The 25,085-nt window shown below is 41.0% G+C and overlaps 1 protein-coding gene across 2 annotated transcripts in view; it reads right to left on the reverse strand.

Annotated features, from left to right (window-relative positions):
• DUSP22 (dual specificity phosphatase 22) overlaps window positions 1-25,085 on the reverse strand; it is an 89,799-nt gene that overhangs the window by 62,264 nt on the left and 2,450 nt on the right. The window contains exon 2 of one of the 2 annotated variants that reach the window (XM_055705533.1): window positions 19,425-19,533. The gene's annotated coding sequence lies outside the window, so the exon portion shown is untranslated. Of the gene's footprint in view, window positions 1-13,003; window positions 13,208-19,424; window positions 19,534-25,085 lie in introns of those variants that run through there. The other variant, XM_027799250.2, reaches the window with a different exon arrangement.

Consider the following 25,085-nt stretch of genomic DNA (forward strand, 5'->3'; position numbering starts at 1 on the left):
ATATCTGTGTTATTTTTCTTCCTTTTCACCATGCACCTGTATTAGTTTGGGATTGTTTTGACTAGTTTGCATTGCATTGGTGAGGTTGCTGGTTTGTGTTGGGTTTTTTTTTACCAAACCACTCGCTCAGTTTTTATTCCTTACATGCATTTTCATTTCTTTCAATTAATTCATTCTATACTACCAGTTTTCTCCCTTAACTAGCTATAGCTGTTTCCTGCAGGCTTTATACTTGGAACATAGAAGAGCTTACTTAGCAATGTGTTCTCCCTTAGCAAGTAAGCCTAACTAATGGTTTCAGATACTCCAGGTATGTTGAACATGGCACCAATGAGCACACTGTCTAGAGTTGGTTTTTTAATTACAACTCAGGCCTCCTCCCGCTCAGTTCCTGGCAACTGAATTCAACCAAACTATTTTCACCATAGTCTCTAGTGACTTCTTCTTGACTCAAGTTTACAATTCTAGTGCTGCAGGCTTCTCATTCTTGGTCTGCCAGTTGTTCTTGACACAAATTTGACACTCATCGGCTTCAGGGTCTCCATTTTCTTCTAATTCTCCTCTGCCCTCTATAACAGCTCACAGAGCTACTTGGAGGCATCTTCATTCCACTCCAGCACTCCAAGGGGGATGGGATGTTCTGTCAAACCCCAGGTTTGGTTCCCTTCCCTTGTTCTGCCCCTTATCTCCGAATAATCACTTCCCCACTGCACTTAACAACTTCATGCTCATCACTTACAAATTCACGTTTCCACTCTAGGCATGAATCATTTTAGCCAAGCTAACAACTCAGCTTCTTTCTGACAACTCACTGTGGATGTGTAATCATCACTGTAAGCTTCACATAGTTAATCATTCTCCCCCAGTAATTTCTTTTCCTACCTTTGTCAACACAGTCTTGCACCATGCAAATGTTTCAGCAGATGAACTTTATACCTTGATACTTTGATTTCATCTCCTTTCTTAAGAGATAGAGACTCTTACTTAAGAGTAAGAGACATCTCTTACTCTTGCTTTTCATCATATTAAGTATAACCCTACCAGTCTTCTGTTTGTGGCACCTGTCACAGTCTAGCCCAAACCTACCTACTGCGTTGTTCGCTATTGAAATGCTGAGTATGAGAGGGTCCTTCCAAGTAACCTGTGACACAGCCACCTGTCAAATTCTGAGATCTACACTTTTGTATTTTCTTCTAGCCTACTTATGTGCGCCTTCACATTTCCCTTTAAAATGCTCCTTTGTTATGTGTACTAAAAAATTACAGTATAGTGAGATCAATTCAAGTTCCCTGTTCCTTACCAGACTGTGGTCCTCTGTTATCTTGTGGGGTTATTCTTAGATTATTAGCTCTAAGAGGAGACAACCACCTTGATAGCAATGGGTTTTGCGGTACCTCCATAAAAATTCTGATTTTAATAGAAATATATGCAAATTAATAAATAAATGAATAAATAATAAGTTGTCCTTGTATTAATGTTATGGTACTCTACAGTATTCCTGAACACTATAACGCTTCTGTAAATCACACATTTTCCAAATAAAATTTGCTTCTAAAGTATCCTGGCTGAGATTCGTAAATGCTTGCATAATTCAGATGATTGTGTCCTGAATTTCACAGTTCAATCACACTTATTTATAGTAGATGCATCAGTAGCTCCCTTATGCCACCACAGTCCGGTAAAATCAGTATACTGTAAAGAATCTACTACAACGGTAAAGTGTTGCACAAAGCCTACTGCAAATGAGTTTTACTCTAGTTTCCAAGTACAACCCATACAACATATATTTTCAATCTGGACACCCTGGGAAATCAATAAGCAATAAATAAGTACAGTGCAAGCTAAGAGCTCTGATGAGCTCACTTACATCTGAGCATTTTTTAAAAATACTTTTCTATAAATCAGCATCCAGTGCATTGCAGAGATACATCTACATGTTAGACTACTGGAATATGATATAATTGCCAGATGAGGTGATTATACTGTTGAACAACCAAAAAAAAGGCTTTCTATATATAGAGTTCTATTTAAACAGTGCAGATTCTTGATCTATATATAAGATTTTACAAGAGTATAACTGGAAAGAACAGCTACCGAAATTGCTAGAAAATAAAAACTTGAGTTGGCAACCAAAGGACATCTATAAATATATTGTATAACCAGTTACTATACACAGGCACATGTAAAAATTTCAGGGAAAGGTGGCAATGATAGAAATAGCTTTAGAAATAGAAATTCTACATACTATACAAACTTCTTAAGAAGCAGAAGCAATTTGACTTTTTAATTTTTTTTCTGAATTTAAATGAATGAGGTTTTTCTCATTAAATGCTGTGTGGCATGCTATAATTAATGTAACACTACACTCTGCTGAATGACACACCTGATTTATTGAAGGAGATGCCAAGGTAAGGAAAATAAAAGAAACCTGTGCTTTTCACCTTTCAGGGAAGTTCTTATGGGATCCAAAATTGATCGACATTTTTGTCAACATTTGAATATTTCTTAACACATCTTCTGCTGCCACCTATCTTACAGTTTTTATAAGAGGGGAAAAAAACCAGCACTGTACTCTTCCTAGTCCTTCATCTATAGTAGATCAAACCACTAACACTTTCATTACCATTTTGCTAGAAAATTATATTCCGGTTTAAAGATCCTGTGAAAGAAACTGAAAAACTTCCATTGGTTTGGATGGGTTCAAAACTGAGGTTCAAACAGATGCCTTTTTCTGAGTTGTTCTCACAGAACAAACTACCTAAATGGAGGCAAATGTATATGTAAATTCTCATCCTAAACACAGCGTAGCATGATGTCCACAGTTAACTTTACCTAGTGATAAGTTAGATCAATGGCATAATGCCCTTAATAAAAAATGGACCTGAAAATAAATAGTAAAAGAATGGGTTCAACTTCTAGGTATATTCACAAGCAGCTGAGCTTATCTTATATCTTATACAGCCTGTTTCCTATTGTACTGTACTGGCTCATGTAGTCACACGCATAGAGATACCTTCCCTGAATAACACCTTACCAGCTTGTGACCCAACGTGGTAGATAAAATTTCTACATACGAACTAGTGAACCTAAGCTTTATTTTTTAAGTCTGCAAACACCAGAGGCCACCTCTGTTCTTTCATCTGGTGAAATCCTGACATGTTTACTCAGCTTTTCCCCAGTGCTTTATCAGGCAAAAATTCCCATAGCTTTTCACAACTTGCTTTCACCAACTTTCCAAACTCACTATTTCCAGGGAGTAGGACCAAGGTGGCCAGCTTGTTTCATCGTGGAACATCTAGTAGGCTTAGCTCTCGAGTCTACATGTCCTTCCAGCCCAATTAAGTCTACTGGTGTGCACTGAAGATTGTCTACACAGATGTCTTTGGTTCTCTGAAGCAATTCTAGGTCCTTTACACCCTTCTCTCCTCTTGTCCGGCTTCCTGGGACTCCCCCAGTTGTGGCTGAATATGGATTTCCCCCTAAATGGGGAAGTTTCCCAGAGCAGACAAGACTCACAGAGAAATGAATGCAAGTCTCCAATTGTACTGAGCATTGAAAAGATCGCCCAAGGGACTAACAGAGGGACAATTAATTTCTTTCCTTGAACTACCTCCTCTCTGAATCTTCTGCTCACACTTCAGGGGGGAGGAAAAAAAAAAACCAAACACTGAAAAATATGTACAAGAATGATGATAGTCTAGCAGGGGATCCCTAGACCAAAGTGGAAGCAGGGATAAAGAGTATCATGCATGCAGATAGGACATTTCTTCCAAATTCTGGTTTTCAGAAAATAGCCTGAGGAAAGACTAAGGAAAACCTGACGACCACGTTCTGCTTTATCACACTTGAGAAGCAGGCAGAAGAGCTGAAACTCTCAGGAAAGCTGGAAGGGAGAAAGTCCATCCTGGTAACACTTTTCAGATCCAGCCCAGGTTATCTCTGGAGGAGGCAACCCAGAACAAGAGGGCAGGATAGGCCAATCCAACTGACCTTGGAAGGGGTTTGGCTGTGTCTACAGATACAGCTTTGTGGTTAATGATGCTCCTTCCTTATAACAGCACAGGAATCCAGTCCTATGTCCAGAAGAGGCAACAGGAGTTTGACCTCAATAGGATCATGACTAATGAGATCCATACCGTACCAGGCATTGTTCTACTGCATGTAGTTTAACCCCACTGAAACACAGATGAGGGCAGGACAATCTCTTCCTTTAGTGTTATTTTTCCTCTAATATCTACTGCTTCGAAACTTCCCCTTTTGTTCCACTCTATACTATGTTCTGTCTTCATGATTCACAAACTTTCTATTCTCTACATTCTTCTTCTTTCATTTTGGCTTAGTGATTCACCCGCATCTTCATTAGGGTCAAGAACAGCTTCACATGATATGATGTGTGAAACGTGGGGGCATTTACAGGAACTTAGAAGCATTTCTATAAATTCCTATCAAGAAAGGAGCTTTGTAAATCAGAATTTGGGGCTTTTTTCAAGTAAAGTAGTTTCACAGAGTGTCTTACTTCAGTGGTTTCCCTTTGTAGAAAAAAGAAACTAAAAATAATCATTATTATATCATAATGGTATGATCTCAAAAGTTTTAAAACAACCTTTAATTAGCTCAATGATTTTTGCATCTGTTAGTGTTTACAATGTAGTAGTGCAACCAATATTTTTTTCTTTGGATTATTGCTTTGAAGGATAAATTTTGTAGCTGCAGTTTGATGGATGCATGTCACGTAGTATGAATTCTTTCACCCACAATTCCAGTTCTGCCTTTTCTCTTGTGTTAGTGACAAAAAGAAGATTCAAACACTGAAATTCATATCTAGGCTTGTAACTGAATCCTGGAGCTTCCAATTTGATGTCCCACTTCCTTCCTTGTCTCTACTTCTACTAGATTGTGCCGCAGATACTAATTCATGCTAAGTTATTACTTTCTCCCCCTATTTTAAGAAGGCATGAGTGAGAAAGAGCCACAGGGAAAAAATCTGTATTAATAGTTTCTTGTGGGTGTCTGTCAATATATCTTGTCATAATCTAAATCAGGGACTGACTATTACGTGAAGAATATGAAAATGGAAGAAATTAAAAATTAAGAAGACTGTGAATTTCAACTCTAATATTCTCTTTTTTTGCATGCACAGATAGTTTAATACTAGCTTAATAACCAAAGAAAAAAATGAACTTTAATTAATCATGTAACCAAAAATCCTAGAAGGAAAAAATGCTGTTCAGAGCGGAATAGAGTTATTTTGCTATTTTGCACTAAACGCCCCCTTTTTTTAAAAAAAAAGACAATAAAGCAATAAAATTATTTTCAGTTAGAGACTGGACACAACTCTACTCACACCAGTGTTGCCTGGGGTCCAGGTTTAATCTTTACACTCTCCTTCAGTTTGATGCAATAAGCAAAGGAACATGACTCTTACTTGTACTAGGTAGTTCATCGAGATTGATGCCCAGGTATTAATGCCAAGACTTTTCAACTGTAACCTGCAGTCCCTGTCCTACAGTCCTGCTCCAGTGTGGATTTGAATGCATCCAAAATCTCCATGAAAAATACCCCAGATTTGGGTGGAAAATCTGCCAAATGGCCATATATTGTTTGACCTCAGTGAATGACCAAAGCCAAGCTCTTCAAGAGTCAGCCATCAGGATCCATCTTTTGGTTAGCCTGACACACAGCCTGAGGCTATCGTCACCACACTGATCTTTAGTACATAACTTATTTCAAACTGCTAGGCAGCAAATCTGGTTACTGAAGGCCACAGCAAGAGTACATGCTGCATGATCTTAATCAAATATGCTTACATTATAACGTCAAATAACCTCTGCCCAGTGTAGCACAATTATGGGTGAAACCAACAGCTGCTAATAGTCTAACCGCTACGCCAAAACCCCTTGCCAGATTTTACTCTTGCACTCCACCATCCCCTACTCTGCTTCCTCCTCTACAGCTCACCCTGTTCTAAGGGCAAATTCCCAGAGACGTCCATTCCCCTGTTCATGATTTTCTCTAGAAGGCATCTGCCAGTTGTTAGCAACAAACAAGGATTTGTTTTCAGACTTCAGGCAGGTGAACCTTTCTTTCACCAGCCACAATGTGTTGCTTACTCTGGGGAAACAAGTAGCTGCATAGCAATTGAAAAGAGTCAGCCAGTATTTTTGTGACTTGAATAAAAATGAAAAAAATGGACACAAGCACCTCCATGCGGAAGGCTGACACCTTGCAAAGGCAGCCAACAGAAGAAACAGCCACCTCCGCTTCCCTGAGTGGCCACACTGGATCTGTCAACTGTTCTGTGCAAAGCATTTGTACCCACACCCAAAGAATGGAAAATCTCTACAGCGCTGTGCTAGGTTAAGAAATGGGACCCCCTTGCAATTATATCAGCAACTCTCCTCTGCTCTGAAAACTTTCCTGAGTGGGAGTAGTGCGCTGAAGCAGAAAGCTGGCTTAGCTCCTGAAAGTGCCAGATGGGCACTGGAGAGAAATCTTGCCATAAGCTGCAAGCCACAGAGAACAACTTTCCAGGAAGGGAAAGTCCCAGAAACTACCAGCAGGAAAAAAGCCTGTGGGAAAAACAAGTCACAGCCTTTTCCAGCCAAAATCAGCCTCACTTCAGGTATCACTGAACATTAATTCTATCACTCCCTCAAAATACTGAAGGGAATGACCCAGTACCAGACACAGATGAAGGTAACCAAGCAGCTTACCATTTTCCAAAACATTGCAATACATATATGATGTGCCTTTCCTTCATGTTCATGCCAAACATCTTCTGAAGGAATTCCATTAGCACTCTAGGATGCACACAAACCATTTGCTATTGATATAAAACATCAGTCTATCCACTTGTAGCAGGGCTGCAGTGTTTTTCAAATAATTTCAGACAGGGAAACACACCAGATAATGACAGCTGTTTAAAGGTACACCACACCATTTCTACACACTAACCAGCACAAGCAGATTCCTCATAGCACACAGAGGCAAAAGAAAACCTTCCCCATCAGGGCCACTTCTATTTTCTTTGCTGCTGAGTCAGCATCACATTTGCCTTTTGACTGATCCCTGAGAAACTTCTCTTTGCAACACTGCATTTTGCTATCTTCCCATTACCTCCCAATTGAAACCTGGAGGAAAGCACAAAATGGTATAAAGATGATCCCGATTTGTGGCGCTTGCAAGATATCCAAAGCTATTCAGTTTCTCTTTTGCCATAGACTCCCTCTGAACAGTGCTGGGCAACATGCATCATCTCTGTGCTCAGACTACTGAAGAACAACTTATTTTTCTTAAGAGTACAGTCACTCAGATACCATAAAACAAATATAAAATTTAACACACAGCCTCTTGTATGCCCTTCAAAAAGAAAGGCTGGGTGAGGGGCAGAAGGGTTCCCCTGCATTGGAGGCCAAATCGTAACATTTAGGAATTTTCTATGATCAATAACTCATCGACCTGTGAGTTTCAGAGAACACTCGCAGTGCCTTTATCATCCTTGTTACCTATTGCCTCTCACTTGCAGCGGATGTGGGTGCTGTGGGCTACCAGAAAATGTTGGTAGAATATGTTCCTCTTGCTTGAGAGCACATTTCACAGTGAAACTAACTGATCGTGAATAATTCCATACCACAGCCTTGGACCTTGTTTGTATCTGGATGGGAGGTATCAAGCAAGCCAAAATGCAGGGACAATGCTGGGACCTGCACACAAGCATTCCCGGCTCCCAGTCAACCTTCCCTCTGGGACAACGAGCTGAAAACACTGTGCTGATGCCCTGCGAAGGACAGAAAACACATCAGGGATCTTCTGTCCTGGTTTTGGCCGGGATACAGTTAATTTTTCTTCTTAGCAGCTAGTGCAGTGCTGCGTTTTGGATTTGGTGTGAGAACAATGTTGATAGCACACTGATGTTTTTAGCTGTTGCTGGGTGATGTTTATATCAAGACAAGGACTTTTCAGTTTCTCAGGCCTTTCCAGCCAGAGGGCTGGAGGGGCGCCATAAACTGGGAGGGGACACAGCCAGGACAGCTGACCCGAACTGGCCAAAGGGATATTCCATACCATAGGATGTCATGTTCAGTATATGATCTGCAGGGGGGTGGCTGGGACCTGTGGATCACTGCTTGGGGACTGGCTGGGCATCAGGGTGGTGAGCAACTGTATCGTGCATCACTTGGGTTTTTCCTTTTGGATTTTATTCCTGTCTCTCTCTCTCTCTCCTTTTCATTACAATGTCATTGTTGTTATTATATATCAGTTATTAAATTGTTCTTATCTTAACCCATGAGTTTTACCTTTTTCCCGATTCTCTTGCCCATCCTAGTGTGGTGGAGGAGAGCGAGCAGCTGTGTGGCGCTTAGTTAAACCACAACACAAGCGTAGGCTGTAAAAGCCAGTGCAGTGGTCAAATTCAAGCCATGAGGTATGAATTCCCAGTAGTACAAATTCTAATTGAAGTCAACTTGAAATAAAATTGAAACTGAAATGCAATTTCATTCATAACTTTCTTCTCTAGCTGATTGAATACCATTGTTGACCACAGTAAATATAATTTGTCATCCACTTGTATATTTGGCAAACCTTTAAATCCTTGGTAATGAATGGAACTACATATACGTGAGATGATCGCTTTCAAATTTTCCAGGCAACTCCAAAATTTACACAACTAATTGACCTCGCTGCCTATTTGCAATATCTTGAAAACCAGCGGAAATCACGGTATTGAGTCTCCCAAGTGGTCCCCATGAAAATATTTTTTCTAATAATGGGAGAGAGGAAAAGAAATTGTTCAGAAAGGGAACTGTATAAGCCCTACAAATAAAAACTGAAGAACTACAGTTTCTAGATGGAGGAAGATCCCTCTCTGTAAAAAGCGTCTGGGATTCCACCAAGCAGCCAGGGAAGATCCAAGGTCACAGAACCAGCAGAGATGCACTGATTTCAGTTCAAGGGGTTTTAATGTTTTATATGCAGTCAATATATCAAGTTTTTGGACCTCTCACAAAGGAAATATGTATTATATAATTTGAGGGGAAAATAGCTACTTCATCTTTGTTGAGTTAGTGTAAATATTTAGCAGCAAATTCTACTTTGGAAAAAAATGAGGATTCTGTGCTTAAGTGCAGGCCTTATATTCTGTCCTTTACTTTTATTACTTATGTGAATGCATGCTTTTCTGTAAGTACATGCATATGTACATATATTTAGTGACTAAAAGAAAAAGCAGATCACAGAAAATTAAGGCAAATGTATGTGACTGGATATACTGGTTTTACTCTGACATACTAGCTCACTGGTGAGTTGGATCTGAATAAGCTATGCCTGGCACACCACTGAAGCAACAAGGTAAGCAAAGGTGACTTCTATAACATCTGTAACATACACAGGGAGAATGGGAGGGATAATGACAGCATGTAATTATTTTCCTAGAGCCAATATGCCAGAGGGGAAATTTTTTCACGTCTCTAAATAAAAGGTGTCTTTTCAAAGGTCTAGATTTGCTTCACCATCAAGTGGGGACTTCCCTTGATGGGGAAATCTCTAGGTTCTCTGTCACAGCGACTTTCCAGCCGTGTCTGAAAGAGACTGGAGTAGCCCCTACAAATCAAACCGTTGTCATTAAGTTGAATGAATCACATAAAGTTCAATTTAAAGTTTTCTTAGCACACTGCATCTCTGTAAAAATACATAAACACAAATATAAAATATTAAATAAAAAACACAAATGGCAGCTCAGTACACTGCTATTCAATTGAAGTCAAGACACAGTTTCTTATGGTAAGCACAGAAGTGATTGACAGAAGTCCGATTTATAGAAATTGTAAAGTATCAGTGGTACTTTATAACTTCATGCAAAAACATCTTTAGCAGACTTTGTCCTAGTAACAGACACCAGTAAGTTGAATTGAAGAAAGACCAAGAAGAGAGGAAATCGTACTAGTTTAATTTTTTAAAGGACAATTAGCAAATTCAGTGGAAAATAGGGCTGGTCCTTAATGGACATGCTGACTTTTTGGTACCTTTTTTATTATTATTTCAAAATAAATTACTGAAATTTTATTTTAGGCTTCATTCCATGCTTTATGTCCCCACGCACTTCTAAAATTCCACCAAACCACAAATTAATTTATTAACAGACGAGCTCTTTAGCTTTTGCCCTCTCTTCTCAGAACTCAGCCATTCTAACCTGGAGCTGCTCACATTTCAAGGTGGCCAGAATATACACTCATTGGAAAACTTGAGACACACTCCTTTACCAGAAAATACCTTTGTCTTCATGTAAAGGTCTTCTAAAGCAACAGGACAACAAGAAGGTAGTAAATTTGGTGCAGAGAGCATGACATAGCAGTTCACATTTCTGAGGTAAAGTTATGGCTCTTGGTATTTTCTTAGAAATTTAATGGAAAACCACAATACAAGTCTGGTCCATTGGCTGCCTGCCAGGAAAGCTGACACAGAACCCCATTGCTGGGACCACGCTGGCCCCAGGGAGCACCCAGGTATAGGGAATATAGGAAAAGTAAAATAAGAACTGTACAGCTTCACCCAATTTCTGAAGAATTAAAGGAAAAGTTGGTATGCATAAGGTCCAGAAGACATAGGAAGGATATCCAAATGGCCAAATTTTGTCTTTGTCAAAGCCCTGGAAAGCAAGGCTGGCTACTGATGAAGGGATGAATGAGTATACTCAGAGAGGCAGCAATCACCAGGGCAACAGCAGCAGTTGCTTCCACCGTTCTTCAGTTGCCCCAAGAGCATCTGAAGTCTCTCCCTAGCTCCACTGTATCTCATCTCCCAGTTCTTCCACCTTTATCTGCTTCTACCCAGCCTTGACATCTCTGGGCAAGTACTGGCACCGGGCTAGTCCTGGCTAACATGCTGTGTCAGTAAGACACCACAGAGAATGTGGTGGCACCACTCATGTGTGAGATGTTCTCAGCCACCAACAAGGGAAGAATTTTCTGAACAGGCACGGAAATGAAACAACGTCCAGTTGCAGAATACAGATACAAGGAAATGAAGGCTCAAACAGCTCCTGGAGAAAGGGAGGCCCACGGGCTAGGCAGTACTTTCATTACTCATAACGTAGTTTCATTATGTATGTAGTCCCTTTGCTTTCTCTCACAACTTCCTTTCCAAAAGCTTGTGCAATACACATGCTAAGATACCATGCTACTACTACATTGGGAGCAGCCTCCACATTGCTGCCAAAGTCCTCAGGATCTGTCTGCTTCATGCAGCCTCCATGTTTTTTGTTGCATTTTTTAAGTGAGCTCAACATCTCTTCTCTTCTGAGTCCTTCAGCATAACCCTCAGCAAGGCAAATATAAAGAAAGTCAAACAAACCCCAGAGTATGCAGCAGGACTCAGATACTACTACAGCAGCCCAACAGGGGAAGGAAGGAAGCACAGGACTTCTAAACTTCTCCTTTCTCACAAGGTCTTCCTGTGAGGGCTTTTGCAGGCCAGCATTGTAAAGTGAGTAGCTACAGCATCAGGCTGCAGTCTGATGCAATCAATCCAGTACACAGGATTTTCAGACTCACAGGGTTCAGTTTTAAGGCGAGTACTTTGAAAAGCTTGTTGCTATAGGCTTCCCCCCCCCTAGTATTTACATGGAAAAGACACTATACACCAGACCTGAGCTCAATTCCTCTGCAACAGTTCCTCCATAAAAACGGTGACTGACAGAGGTTGTGAAATGCCTTCATCTTGTTTTGTAATGCACACTACTACCAGGAGTCTTAATATTGTTTATTAGGAATATTAAACTAGCATGTCCCGGGGATCAACTCCTACAGAGTCATCTATTGGTGAGATACATCAGTTGAAGTTCTGTCACTAGGTTCATATTAGATTTAGCGGCAGTGGAGGTTCAAATCCCAACAAGATAACTCATCCCTCCATCTTTCACAGATGTGAGACTTCTTCTGAATATGGCTTCATTTCCAAGGAAGAGTTTTGGAAACACTGAAATATAACTTCATTAAAAACTAGGATAAAATCTTTTGGCTTCTCTTTTTTAGAGGAACTGTGTATGATTGCCGCTGTGCTCAGACTGCCTGCAATAATTATGTACACTGTTGCATAGCTATTTTAATTAATAGTAATATAGAATCTCTTAAACTGTATGAAGACTTTTGACATTGAATAAACTGCCAGTAAAATTGAAGATTTTTACATATGACAGAAATGGTATCTTGAACGATGGGCATTGGCTTAATAAATGGAGGCAAACAGTAAAAACTGGTGTTACATTAGGTAACTTCGCTGAACTGAGTTCAAGCTGAGCACTTAAATGTTGTTAAGAGTATGTAAAGACTTGTACCCAAGTCAGCATGAGCCCTTCTGTTGACAAAACAATGATTTCATTTATTATCAATAGTAAAGAATTACATCTAAGACTCACAGTCTTAGTTTCATTCAGGTTATTTGGTTTTGATTCTGGGTCTTACTGGAGACTTTTTCTTGATTTTCATGCCCACAGCTGTTTTCCTGTTACTCCTGTACTATCTCTATATGCAGAGAAGGTCATTTGGTTCGGAATATTACATACACAGGGAAATAAAGGCTCACTTTCTTAATTCTTTCACAGTTGCATGAAAACACTTGCATACAATCATTTCTCTCCACACACCTACACTCTTTGTTTAAGAACCAAAATTATTAATAAGATTTGGCACATGATATGGTACGATCTTGGGACCTGGGGACAGAGTTAGGCTTTCAAGCCTAAAGCCCAAGCGCACACACGCTGCCGCTGAACCCTTGGCTCTGAATGTGTCTTTTCAACTCTAGGGGAAGCCAGAGGAAACCTCCCCGAGTCGCGCCTCTCACACACGGCAGCACTGCTACAACTGTCATGATTTCTGCTAGATGGTGCTGGCTCTGAGCCATCTTCCCCTTTACGTAACGCACCTATCTGTCCTCCAGTGCGGAGGGGTTAGACGTATTGTGTAATACACTTTCAGCGTAAGCTATTCTTCTACAGAGCCCTCACCTGTGAGTTCTGCTGTGGGTAAGGAAAAAGTGATGTGTCTTTGACATCTGAGTAGACCACTGCCATTTCCTTCTCATGGCACAGATTCTCCACCTCAAGAGCAGCTCTCAGTGGGGTTCAGAAGAAGACAAATTGTAGCTGACACCAAATGATGATGACGATATGGACACAAATTGCCAACAAGCTGCTTGCATAGACAGATCTTGGAGACACAAACAAGCATGCATTCCCACATCTGTTTCAAACAACATAAATAGTATTTTCATAATTTTTGACATGTATCCTAGCATGTAATTGTAAGCAGGCAGTTTTCCAAAATACAATTGTTTTGTGGAAGTGGTGAAGCAAATAATCAGTGCTATCAGATACACAAAGAACTATTAAGATGTTCTTCTCCAGAGACCTTTCAACATAGAGAAAGAATTATTTTAGGTTTTATACTGCTCCATAGTAGCAAGTCTAGCAAAAAGGTTAGATACGGTAATCAAAACAAAACTGAAATTTGTCTTTAAGAACAATACTTTCCAAAAGCAATGTCATAAAGACAGGACACTGGCATTTGCAAGTCAAGTATCAACCCATATTAGAAACCGTAAGAAGAGCTTTACAAGCATTACTTGCCATGTGCATGCACCCAAAGAAATGAGTCACTACATCACAAGGGATGAAACAATTAGAATTAGTGAACACTGGAGGCAACATATTCACACAACCTTAAGCGAAGTGTTGCCCCAGCACAAGTAAGGCTCAGCAAAAACCTGGCATATTTCCAGCAGGCCTGAAAATAATGCTGTACTTTGAAACGTATGGCTGGAGAGAATGGTTTGACTAAATGTCTCTGCAGCGTAACCTCTGACAACCTGGGATGTTAAAGCAAGCAGTTCAATATTTGTCCTATGATTTTTATTGGAGCAATGACCAGAGGAATCTAAGTGTGATCTGTACCCATCATGTTAGGTACTCAATATTATGCAGATCTGCCTGTACTACTACAGATAAAGTAAAAAGTACTGCCATAAAATGCAGAAGTTTGAAGGAGAGCAGTGGAGAGGCATCTTAGTCAAAGGTTTTGGTAGGCAAACAAAAAAAGGAAGAAACTGGTTTCTGTTAGTCCCAGGCTAAATGTTCCTGCTTGACTCCTGTCAAATCGGTAATAAAGCAGGTGACTAGTTATCCACAGAGGTTTCTATTATCTTTTTTTTTTTTTAAAACTGTATTCTATGACACATTTACACAGATCGGAAACATGGAGTGCATGTTCCTGTTCCTATTTCTCTCATCCTTCCATTGATGTTTCATTTTGTATAGCATTCCCTACAGTTAAAAAAATCACTTGGGCCAAGAGACCACCGTATTTTGTGGCAGCAAGGCCTCCTAAGATCACCTGAAAACTACCATCAGAACACAAGATTAGTCAGTCACAGCATAGTTACCCTTCAGCAGGGAGCATCCGAGTTTCATCACTCTTGGGTGCTTCTCAAACAGGGGTGCACGATGCTGTCAGCCTTCACACCACGTTGACCGTGATTCCCCACAGTGACAGCAGCAGCAGCAGGGGTGCAACAGACGTGGTGTCTCTCCTGCAGCCAGCTGGGGCAGAAGGAAGGCAGGTGTGAGCAGAGACTGGGAAACAGCCATGGATGCTTGGCTGGCCTTCCTCCCCTCACTCTCCTGGAAGACTTTTCTTGAGCACTAGCCTACCTTTTGAAATAAAAATTCATAATAGTCAACATTTTCATAACAATAATGCTTTAAAGCCCTTTTTTCAAAAGTAGCCTTTGGTTTCTGGTTGCCCAACCTGAACTTGCTCTCAACAACTGCCAATAGGTCTCTAAAGAATCCACTGGAACAGAGGCTGTGTGGCCCTTTGGGACACCCCCCATCTTTTTCAAGATAGGCATCCAAAAATTGAGATAAATTAACTTATATTAAGTGAATGAATGCTCAAAACAGGAGTCTATGCAACTTTCCCCTGGCCGAACAGACTGTCAGTGGCAGAGATGAGGTGTTCTTGCTTCCCAGTCCTGCACATATCTCCCCGACTGTTCTGCCCCTGAACCAAAATAATTTTCCATAATTGTATTCACTATCACAAATGTTAATACACACTTTTCCAGGTAAAATTCTGCTCCAATAGCAATAGTTAGAGAGGGGAAAAAAATTAAACATATCTTGCTACGCTGTCTTCCCACAAGATAAAACTGCAGCAGTGAGTGATTCTGTTACAGGACAGAGCAATTACAAGGAAAAAAAAAAAGAGGACCATGATGTCTTTTGATCCAAAAATTTGTGGAGAATCCAGAATCCTTTAGGTTGAGCATTTGAGTTTGCAGGGAGAAGAGAGGGAAAAGAGCTCATTTCTCTTTCAGTTTTCCACTTGGGGTTTTATGGTCAGCTTTGACTGCTGTATAGCAGCTGCTACACTGCTTTTCAGGTTGAGCCCCTGAACCACAGCAATTAATCACAGAACAAATTATTTGGGCTTGTGAGGTGGTGTGACGCAGGATGCTAAATGACAATAGGCCGCAGAAAAGGTCAAAAAACCCAATGGGGGAAGCAATGTACATGTTGAGTGCTGTGAGAGCTGTGCTGAGTAGCTGCACGGATAACTGAGTTTGGGGGATTTCTCAGCTCTGCACATTGCTCTTGGGGTTTGCAATACTGCAGGTAGCAAAGAAAAAAGGGGGGAGGGGAAGGGGCCAGGCAGTGCAGATGTACAGTAAGGAAGTAATTCTAAAGTGTGACAGCACTGTTGCAGCGGTGGTGGATCTGCACGACTAGTTACAGTGCTGCAGGGAAGTAAGTTTGTGCTTGAGCCTTTTGTGTAGGAGGCCCAGGCACAAACGGGGATACCCCACAGCAATGTAAAAAAAAAGAAGTATGCATATAGCTATGTGATTAATGCCGCTTAGTGCATGGGTCGTATCTCTCTGAACCACACACTAGTCTTTCCCAACTATGTCATGCAGACCATGTGTAGAAGCAATCTAATGGGGTGCACTGAGATGATTTTAGTTCACATTAAAGCAACAAACAATATTTCTCAAACCAGAACTCTAAGAGTAACACCAAGTACATGCAAATCATTGAATTAACAACAACTTGTATGAATATGTAAATTTACATCACCCTAAGGTACCACCACTCTGCCACTTGCCAAAAAACTCGTATTGCTTGGTCTGCAAGACCGTAATATTCCACCTTGCAGGGCAGCTTACCAAGCCAGGTTCTGCACATGTACTGCAGTAACACCTCCTTCCGCGGGAATGCCTTTCTCCTTTCCGTGCATGGGGAGGAGGCGTGTATGGGCAGCGGTTACCCTTCTGTTAAGTTACACTGTCACACCTCTGGTGACTGCAGTCCTGAGGGGGTGCAGGTAGCTATCCAATGTGGTAACACTCCACTCCTGCTCAGGCTTACATTACACGTTTAGTATTATAAAAACTTGTATTTATCCGAGCGCATCAGAAGAGTGAGCATCACAGCCCAGGCCTGCTTCAGGTGTGAGCAGCCCACAGCAGCACTTGGGCCCTGGCCTGGCAGGGGCTGGGAGGTTGGGATACAGGCAGCCGTTCTGCAGGAGGTCACTAACCAAAGCCCGGCTGCTCCTCAGCACAGCCCCTTTGGTGGCTGCAGCCCACACTGGAACAGCTAACAGAGAAGAGCCAACGTGGACATCCAGGCGAAGAGGTGTCAGGCTCAGGAGTCACAGAGCCACAGAAAGGTGGCATACCTACAGCTAGGCAACAGTAATGCAAGAGCCAGTAATATCAAGAATGCGTCTTGAATCATCTGCTTCCCCAAATATTTTGGCACATCCTGAGTGAACAGCTACCCACAGCCCCCTACTCGCATACCGAGAAGCCAGCATATATCTTTTCCTGAGTATGCACATGCCCATTTTTTAATTTTCCCTCTTCTATGTTATAGTCCAATAATTAAGACTGGATGTGAAATCCTGCCTCCCCGAAGAAGATTTTACCACAGGTTTCACACTTCAGGGCACCTCAGCCACCAAGTTCCATGATATTGCAGAAGAGCAGGTGAGGATGGGGGAAGGCAGGGCACCTCCATGCTGAAGACTTCAACCTGTAGAACAGACCTGAGGAACCAGCAGCTCTCACACAGCGAGGCTGTAGCCTGGTGGGTGGCCCTGTTAGTGCAGAGAAAACTTTGGATCCCAGCTCTGGCTCCAGGGTCCGTCCCACTGCTTCGCACTACACAGCCATGACCTAAAACGTTCCTGGGCAAATCCTAAGTCAGAAAGTTTCCTCCAGGTGGATTTCAAGCATAACAGATTGGCCAGAAGAACAGTTTAAAGGGCTGAAATTTTGCACATAGGCAGATTGGAGGTGGCTATATCTTTTGCTGAGTCTCCCTTAGTCTCGTAAGCATCAGTTTGCCTATCCATCAAATATGAATTATTATTCTTTGTATCAAATACTATGGCAACAATATCTGTTCTATGAGTAAACTGTAAATGTACAGGTGAAGTTTAAGATATCTAGATTCTTTGCCTGACATATAAAATAGGCCAAGAAAGGATGGTGGAGCTAACAAAATAGCTGCCCAGCAGAACCATGCAAAAACGCGGTGATGAAAAGGAGCCATGAAATAAATCTAAATGACAGCACGTGTAGGATGAGCATCCACCTACATAAGTATCTGGCAAACACAAGAAAGATGTTGACTAATTCCTTATTTGTTTTGCAGCTTCACCGATAGAGGGGTGGATCTACGTACCGCTCAGCGTGTCTCCGGGAGCTGGAGGCATTTCACAGTAAACCTGCAGCAGTGCCGTTCTCGGCTCTCCAGCACCCTCCTCTGGGCTTCGCCCAGGCAAGCACCGTCCTCCCCACTGCTCACACCGCCTGAATTATTTAGCGTCAGGACGCTAAAGACAATGAAACGTCGCTTTGCTCCTTTTGAAGCCTTAGAGAGTCTTTGTGGCACAAATTCGGAGGAGCCTCTCCCCAGAATTATGTCCTCTGCATAATTATTCTTTTGAACAACAGCTAAATACTTGGATTTGGTTTGAAAATAATCATCACTGACTTGCTCACTGTTTCCAATGCCAGGTTGTTAATCTTGAGCCTTGGTAACAGACTGTGTGTTAAAACAATTTTACTTTGATGACTTTTTTACCTTGATGGTTAACATTCGAATCATGAGATGATGTGTTCATGTACAGCACTTGATCCCATATTGTAGTTTAATTCCAAACCAATGAAAGGCTCAACAGCAACCAGGAAGCAATCACCACATTACTGTCTTGGGTACATCCCATAATGAACCTTGCCAGGGTGAGTTCATGGCACGCTGAGCAAGTGGGTGCTCCCTCTCCCTCATGCATAGAGGGACTTGTCAGCAGACGTTTCAGACAAGTACTCTAACATGTAAGAGGAACCTGCAAAAAACCCTTTGGAAAGAATATCTAAAATTAGTTGTGTCTGAAATACATTATGTCACACACCACTGGACTCACCAGAGGCAGCACCTTATGTACCTGCTGATGGCAAACTAGAGTTTATCAGCCTTATGGAATTATCTTTATACCCCACCACAACAGACTTCAGCCAGCAGCTGGCCTCCTTTCCAGCTTCACTTTTCAAATCTAAAGAAACATCAACTTGAATATGAAAACAGAACGTCAACCTGATGTATGATCTTTTCTCCATAATAGAGAAAATGTAAATCGTACATCTGGGATAGAAAATAATTTGAAGTGCAATGACTATAGAAACAGGTCTCCCAACATTTTGTTTCATCTAAAGTGCCTTCTCCTGAAACCAAACTACCTATTTATTACTCTTTAGGTAGCAGTTAATATTCATTCTGCTCCATATTTACATGCACAATTCCACAAGAAGTTCAAGGGAGAGTGCAGACACATCCTATTGCCTTTTGCTATCACGAATGGGGAAAAGAAAGACAATCACACTTGGCAGAGGTTCTCATTACTCAGACGCAAAGGCAAATCCTAGATCTACTGTGCTATACATACAAAGACTGCGTCTATAGTCAAATTTGAAATCCCAGCCTGTGTTCAAAAGAGTATCTCAAGCCAGGCTTCTTGATCAAAAAGTACAGAGAGATTACTAATTTACAAGTAACAAATTCATGTATCCCAGAGTTTGTACTTGAATGAAGTAGTCTTCCTAATTCTTGGCAAAAATCTGCCAGCAGAAGCTACAGTTAAGTTTCGAACAGATGAAAGCCTTAAATATGTATTTAATTTATATCCTTCAGTAGTGTTAAATATTTAACATCACAAGGTTTAAAAACAAGCTAAACAACCGTAATAGTTGTTGCAACAACTGTAATGTTGTAAATAACAGTATCCCTGTTGATGTTTTGCTTTTCATTTAGAGATACTACAGACTTGTTAACCCCAGAGGTTAACATTTTCAATTTCTGTTACTCACTACCAGACAGACTGAGAAGAAAACCAGGTCACAGTGAGAGGCGGTTAGTCACGCAGTCCTCCTGCTTCCTTCCTTCCTGTTGCACAAGCCATCGACTCTTCTGCTCTAAGGAGAGAGATCATTATGAGGGTGACCGTCATTTTTATTACCTGACAGAAGAAACTTAGGAATAACTACAGTGTTATTGTGGCACATATGGGGGTTACAGACCGATGCAAAAATATTTTCTGTAGCATATTACTCCTCAATTTTATTTTTTTCCCATTTTCAGTGCAGAATCACAGTACCCACTGGTTAGAACTGCTCTCCCAGTAGCCATGTGCTCTGCTGTAGTCACAGAAAACTAATATCAAATAGTATTTCTCTTATACTAATGATATGTTAGCATTATTTTTCCTTGCTTCTTATTATTACTGGTGACAAAGGTTCTTAAAACATTTCCTCTAGGACAGAACTTGCATCAAAGATTAAACACATGTCCTTGGTGAAGGCTTCACTTCTGCTATGAAGACAAACCCTTGCACGGGGCACTAGAGGGCACAACAGGTACCTTTTGGATACATCATACTTTACAACTTCATGTATTACTCCAGAGACAGAACAATGAGTACAATAAACTTAATCCTAGGAAAGGGCATAAGGAAAGCTAAAACAGTGCCTGCACAGTTACAGACAAATTAATTTATTTTCTAAGATAGACAACTACCTTGCACCCTAACCCACGTTTTTTAATTTGTATGATGAAAATGCACACACACTCAAATATATTAGCATTTATATCAAATATGATATTAGCATTTATATCAAATATGATATTAGCATTTCTACATGAATTTATACAACAGATATTAAAGATCACAAAATTGTGTGCTGTGCCATCTGATAAAGTAGGCAGGGCGGGGAGAAAACAGAATGCTAATCTAGCTCAATCGCTGAAGGAAACAATCAACCTAAGTGCTCTACATGCTTGTATTTTACACTGGCTTCTAAATGTTTTAGATTGTGTTGATCACTAAGTTCATTGTTGGCTTGAAGCAAAAAGCCTGATTATTTCAGAGTAGTTTAGTTCTTGAACTTGAGAGTCCTATTGTAATATCCAATCAAGCATTCTTGGCAGGCAGATGATTTTCAAGTTAGGCCATAAATGGACAGAACTCAGAGGCAATAAAATGTTAGTTATTTCTTCTCTCTTAAATGTATTTGAAATGCAGGATTTTCTTATCTTTCTCCTACAATTGACTCAAAATTTTTATTTCCATGCCTGCAAGATATTAGAAGAGAATGTAAATGAAAGCTCTTAGATGGTTTTAGATTCAAATACTCTTGTTTTGACCCTTTTTACTTTTCTTTTTTACCACCAATTGACAAACCACTTGGTTATTTTTTCCTTCCAGGATGCTAGTGCAGGAAGTACTATTCAGACGTGCCTGGGGAACTAAGGTGTCTGTTCACAAAGCACTAGGACACATGAAATACCGCCACAGATGTCCCTGTATAGCTGTGCCAGTGTATCTCCATTTTGACCTGGAAAACTCATTTCATTTCAAAGTATAGTCTTCCAGCACCACACCTGCTCGTGGCTCACCTAGTTCCTTCTCCCTGCAGCCGCTCTGTTAGCTGCAGTTCTTTAGTCTTTCTCCTGCTTGTAGTCAATCTACTTCATTTGCTGTCTAAATTTTGCTGGCACATCACAGCAGTAAGCACTAGGCTCACTCTAAATATTCCCACCAGAGGTCTTTCTGGTTTCTAGCTTCTGACTCATCCTAAACTATTCTGCCTCAGGTATTTTATAATGCTGTGCTTACAGCACCCAGTGTGGACAGTAACTGGCCTCAGCACAGTAATGAAATACAAAAATATCTCTTATTTCCTTATCCTTTGACATTACATAGCTGGGTTTTATTGGAATTAAATTGGAAATTTAATGGAATTAAATTGGAAAACTTGAGTCTTTCACATACTCCTGACAATAGCTATGGTTCAAAAGCCTGTGGGAGTCCAAGTATTCTGACAGGGGAGGACAGCATTATCTCCCCATAGCCAGGTGGTGGGTGTCCTTCCACTAACATCAAAAGCAAGTGAAAGGAATGGCATCTGGGAGTACTAACTAACTCAGCTCTAGAGGGAGTTTACACTAGATGCCCTAACTTTTACATGGCTAAAATTAGGAGAGAAGAATCCCAATGGCATGCCTACCTAAGTGAAGAGAGCAGTTACATGGGTTTGGGGTAGAGCGAGAAAAAAGGGGTAGATTGTTCTGGGCCCCACAATTTGGGAAGGATGTTAAGGTCCTTGAATGCATCCAGAAAAGGGCAACAAAGCCAGTGAAACAGCTGTAAGGAATGTCCTGTAAGGAGCTACTAAGGGCTTTGGGCTTGTCTGCTTTGGAGAAAAGGAGGCTGAGGGGCGACCTCCTTGCTCTCTACAGCTTCTGAAAAGGGGAAGTGGAGAAGTAGGTGCTGAGCTCTGGTATCCAGTGACACGACCCATGGAATGGTTCAACACTGCACCAGGGGAGGTTTAGACTGGACATCAGGAAGCATTTCTTTATCGAGAGGGTGACCAAACCCCAGAACAGGCTTCCTAGGGAGGTGGCCAGTACCCTAAGCCTGTAGGTGTTTAAGAGGCTGTTGGACAATGCCCTTAACAACATGCTTTAACTTTCAGTCAGCCCTGAACTGGTCAGGAAGTTGGACTAGATAATCATTGTAGGTCCCTTCCAACTGAAATAGTCCGTTCTATTCTATTCTTGACTGTAACCCCCTATGTCACAACATTTCCACCACTACAGCATCTTTAAAGTGGGTTTCCTAAAGCAATGACAATACTTTAATGTCCTGTCACCACTGTTCAAAGGGACTGTTACAAGTTCAGGAGGTTTAGTTCTCTGAAGGTATAGCTCCTGGACAAGTATTTCAGGTCACTGAGCTGGTTCTCTCCATTCCTAGCCAAGTTATATGCACCTTATGATCGTGGACATTTTTATCACCAATAATAACTTCAGAGCAATATTAAGAGCAGATATTTATTGAGGAAAATAGAATACAAAAGCTTCTTGGCTTCTGTTTTCAGAGAGTATTTTAAAAGTACTTTGTACAAAATGGAGATGGTTTTGTGTGCAGAATATGACTGAATAGCTTAAAATCAGTGATTGCTCATGGAACTTAACCAGCAACAATTAAGAAAGTATTAATGGGCTCTTTAGGGATGGATAACAGCTGGTTTCAAAAAAGCATAAAATACTTAGGAACAAAATAAAATGCAGACATCTGATGTGTGTCTGGCTTCCAGAATACCATTTGGTAGCCCGAGGCTATCCAAACTGACATCCTACCTGTGACTAGTGAAGGAAGAACAGGGGAAGAGCTTGCAGGCAATGTGCTGGGAAGGGGAAAGGGAAGGGGAAGCAAGAAGCCAGTGAAATTTGTCTCCATACTGGGGAAGAGAACCAGGGACCAACTTTTAATGAAAAGGTTTATATGAATGATTCTCTCCCTTTTTAGTTACATGTTCTTTCCAACTTCACAAGATACTTCATTTCACCAGGGGACAGAAGCAAGCTGCCAGATGTGCCTTGTTACTAGCTAGGAGATTTACTTGACAGTCCTTGGCAAATTTTTGTCTTGGAAAACCACCTAGGCTCACATCCAGCTCTTGATTCCCATTTTGCTATAAATCTCTCTCAAACTGATCATCATCCCACTAGGCCTACTTTGCTGCCTTCCTCATACTTTCTATTTTCTCGGGTGCTTTGTTTTCCTTTATTTGCCATATCTCAGCCTTGCTTTGTCACGTAAGGGTTATTCATCTGACCAAACTCCAAGCCTGTAGAAGACATCCAATACAACACCACTGGAAGCATAGCCACAGAATTATCTGACCTGGAAACTAAAACATATCTTAAAAGGAAAGGGAAAAAAGTAAGGTCAATATCCAATGAAAATTCCTAAATTAAGCACACTTGTTTTGAGATTTCCAGGTGCAGCCTCTTAGTTTTCAGTTTAAATGTTTACTTTGACATGAATCACAGTTTCCTACTTATGAGAACTTTCTCTTTTCCTTCAGTTAATGCTAACTCTGCTTCATGGTAGTAGGAATGAAAGAGTCCTCAAAGGGAACTGTGACAACTTATTTTCTTTCTAGGCCAGATATTTAACTAAAAAAATAAGAAAAAAAGAAATACAGACTTAAGATCACATAAATGACAGTCAGTCAAAAATGAGCTCCCGCTACCTTCAAAACTCTCACCCAGTTGATGCCTAACCTCAGGTAAAGAGCGCACGGGCTTTTCTTTCAGAGCACAGTAGGAGCTGTGTACGCACCCAGCTGCTGTTGCATGTTAAAGGTTTCAGCAATACTTCACACAAGGACTAGAGCCTTCATGTTCCAAGGCCATCCCAGTGTCTAAGTGACAAAATCATGCCTGCATTCTTTCTTCTCCTTCACCGAAACTCAAGATATTTTTCTGCAGTGAAACACCTTCAACAGGAACTGATGATGTACCTGCTACAGAATAGCCCCCAGTTTGTCGTGGGGGTCACTCTTTAGGAATAGGTGTTTGGTTTCCCTCAAGCTGAAGACAGAATTGAATCCAACTCCTGAACTTCCTAAATAAGTGATCCAAGAAGAAAATATTGCAACTGTATAAAACAAGAGGTATCTCTGCCCCCCTCAGCTGTGTCCAATCCTCTGGCCCAATAAAATCAACAGAAAAGCATGTTCTTTGACAAGTATTTCAGAGAAAAAAAAGAAGTTATCTTCATTAGAGGGTTTGGGGCTACAAATGAAAAGTATTTTAGATGGTAGTAGAGAAGTGTACCTAGAATATATCTGAAGAACAGTATATAAGCTACCAACTTGTACCAACTTCCTCCTATGGGTCATGCACAGAGCACAAGGGTTGTTTCTAACCTATAAGGGAGCTAAGACTAGCACAGTGTCCTGGACGCTGCTCGGTAGGCCCGGCAATTACAAGTTGTTTTTAATTTTTGTGAATCTTAAGAGAGCTTATGGGAGACAAACAAAGCAACTTGGCCTCAGATCTAAAATTAAGGGCTCTGAGCTGACTACCACGACAGAGGAGTAAAATCTTCTGATTATGACAGATACTTCCACACATCCATCAGCTCAACACCCAGTAGCAGTCAAAAAGCAAACATTACAGTAGGAATTATTAGGACCACAGAGCAGAAAATCATTATACCCCTGAGTAAATCCAAGAGGCATCCATACTGTGAATATTATACATAGAACTGGTTCCCTCACTTCAAGAAACGATACAGCAGAACTGGAAAAGGGCAGAGAAGAGCACCAGGAAGGACTGAAAGTACAGAGCAGTTTTTGAACAAAGATCCCCTGAAGAACACTCTTCAGTCCAGAAAAGAGATGATTCAGGAGGCACATGATGCAGGTCCATAAAATCACCAATGGACAGAGGAGATGAGCAGGGATCAATTCTTCACTGTCGTTTCCAGTACAAGAGCTACGGGGTATCAAATGAAGCTGATAAGGAACAAGATGCAAAGCAAGAAAAAAAGGATTGTTCCTCACACAGTAGGCATCGAGCCTGTCAAAGTCCTTGCCAAGGACAGTGCACATTTAAGGGACTGGCATGGATTCACAAGGAGACTGGGAAAAGTGCCTGACAGAGAGGTAAA

This window comes from Falco cherrug, chromosome 3, assembly GCF_023634085.1.
Source record: "Falco cherrug isolate bFalChe1 chromosome 3, bFalChe1.pri, whole genome shotgun sequence".
Classification (NCBI taxonomy): Eukaryota; Metazoa; Chordata; class Aves; order Falconiformes; family Falconidae; genus Falco; species Falco cherrug.